The sequence below is a fragment of the Athene cunicularia genome, assembly GCF_003259725.1.
Source record: "Athene cunicularia isolate RWA chromosome 2 unlocalized genomic scaffold, athCun1 chr2_part2, whole genome shotgun sequence".
Classification (NCBI taxonomy): domain Eukaryota; kingdom Metazoa; phylum Chordata; class Aves; order Strigiformes; family Strigidae; genus Athene; species Athene cunicularia.
The window spans coordinates 2,747,888-2,750,514 of NW_020799096.1; positions in this window are offsets into that span (position 1 = coordinate 2,747,888).

A 2,627-nucleotide genomic window follows, 5' to 3' on the forward strand; every position below is an offset into this window, starting at 1 on the left:
GAGACAGGGCACAGTGCCCCCCACCGCGTCCTCCGATCCTCCCCGACACGGACCCCGCCGCCATCCTCGGGGCTTTCCCCGGGACGCGCCGGTCGATCGGGCGGCCCCGCTCACTTTCTCCCTAAGCGCAGCCGCATCCGTGCGACGCTCGGCGGGGGCGCTCAGCTCATCCTTTGGCCAGCAGGGACAGGGAAGGGATCTTGCTCATGTACTCGGCACTGGTGAGGTCACACCTCGATTCCTGTGTTCAGTTTTGGGCCCCTCACTACAAAAAGGACATTGAATGACTCGAGCGTGTCCAGAGAAGGGCAACGGAGCTGGTGCAGGGTCTGGAGCACAGGTCTGATGGGGAGCGGCTGAGGGAACTGGGGGGGGTTTAGTCTGGAGAAGAGGAGGCTGAGGGGAGACCTCATCGCCCTCTACAGCTCCCTGACAGGAGGGTGCAGAGAGCTGGGGATGAGTCTCTTGAACCAAGGAACAAGCAACAGGACAAGAGGGAATGGCCTCAAGCTGCACCAGGGAAGGTTTAGACTGGCTCTTAGGAAGCATTTCTTTGCAGAAGGGGTTGTTGGGGGTTGGAATGGGCTGCCCAGGGCAGGGGTGGAGTCCCCATCCCTGGAGGGGTTGAAGAGTTGGGTTGACCCAGCGCTGAGGGATCTGGTGGAGTTGAGAACGGTCAGTGTGAGGTTAATGGTTGGACTGGATGATCTTCAAGGTCTTTTCCAACCGAGATCTTCCTGTGTTTCTGGCTCATACCGGTCTCTCAGAGGCCACCCAGGTCAGGGTAGTAGCAGCGCCACCACCAGCAGCCACAGGGAGGGGCTGTCACCATCAGCCTCACTGCCCGGACCTGGGGCTTCTCAGCCCCAGCCCACAGCTGGAGCCCAGCAGGAACATGGAGGGGCCATCACCCGACCCCCACAGCATGTCACCTCTTCCTCCGTGCTCCCTCACAGCCCCTCTCCCCGGGGTAAAGGAAGCACAGTGCAGCCGGGATGGCGTTTATTCAGTCATGCACATCAGTCCCTGGAGCAAGTCTGGTCTGTGGCTGGGGCAACCCAATACTCCCCCTGTCCCTGGGACACCTTGGCAGTTATTTCTGGAGACACAGAACCGATAGCTCCTGGAGCAATGGGCTGATGGGCAGAGGGCAGAGTTGGAGGCTGCCAAAAATGAGGAGCAGGACGCACAGGACACTGTAAGAGGAGAAGAGTGGCAGCCGCTGGGCAGCGGGGGTGTAGCAAAGAAAGCATAAGGCAGGGAATGGGATAGTGAGAGAAAGACAGGGACAAGAAAAATTACAGGCACAGTGAGTGGGGAAAAGAGCAGGACAGAGATGGAGAAAGAAGCAGTAGGGACAGAAGGAGAGGCAGAATGACAGAGTGGGAGCAGCACAGAGAAAAATAAGGACAGGGAGCAGGATGGAGGTGAAGAAAAATCCTTGGATGGGCAGCATGACAGAGGCATTAAAAAAGAATGGGGCAGGGAGGGATACAGTGAGAAATGAGGGGATGGAGCAGGACATGGCAACAATAAAAAAGGAAGAAGGAGCATGAGAGAAACAGGAGGTGAAGGACAGAGCAGCAGGGAAAGAGGGTCAGGGAGCAGGACACTGGGACAGAATGAGAAAAAAAGGGGCAGTGAGCATGACTGGCAGAGACACAAGCACAAAGGCATAGAGAGATGGGGAGACAAGGACAGAGATAATGATGGGAGGGCGAGAGAAAGGGAGCAGCAGAGAGGGATGGAAAAAGGGATGGGCAACAGGACAGAGGGTTATAAAGAGAGAAGACAAGCAGGACTGAGAAGCACAGATGGAAAGGGAAAAGTACAGTGAGATGGAGGAAGAAATAGGAAGACAAAAGGACAGAAAAAGGAAAGGAAAAAGGAAGGATAAAGATGGGAGACAGGGAGTGGGACATACGGAGAAAGAAAAGGCAGGACAGAGAACAGGGGAGAGGGATTGAATAATACAGAGTGATGCAGACTGGGACAAAGAGATGAAGGTAAAAACAGCCATGGTCTGGAGGACCTGCTTCTGACAGCTTGTCACTCCTGATGTCACTTCCATGGCCTCAAAAATAGGACACAGCATAAGACAGAGGCACAACGGAGTGAAGGAAAAGGCACAGGGAACTTTTTTAAAAGAAAAAAAGAAAAAACGAGAGCAAAACAGTAATGGAGAATGGGATAGGGATGGGGAGCAGAACAAGAGAGGAACAAGAAGCAACAGGAAACAAAAAGAAATCTCCATTCCTTTTCTCACAATCCTGGAAAAACAGCCTGCCTATTGCTTCTTCAGAAGGAAGGGGATAAACCACATGGGACTGTTGTTACTGCAAGATGACTGCTGTTACTGCTACTTGCTTTTCCTTCTCTATTAGGAAGTGTGCAGAGACTCATTTTTTCAAAGGCAAAATTAACTTTTGTTAATCTCAGCTGCTGAGATTTCCTAGACAACCTTCCAAACAGAACATTCCCCATGCTAGGTGGAATATCAATACAGATATTTAGGAGGGATTTTTTTTTTCAAGTCTGCTTTCTTCTCAGATAAAGGTTACTGTTTCTGCCTTCCCTTTCACTGAGTTGCTGAAGTAATTCTAGGTCTTCCTTGCCTCTTTTACCCT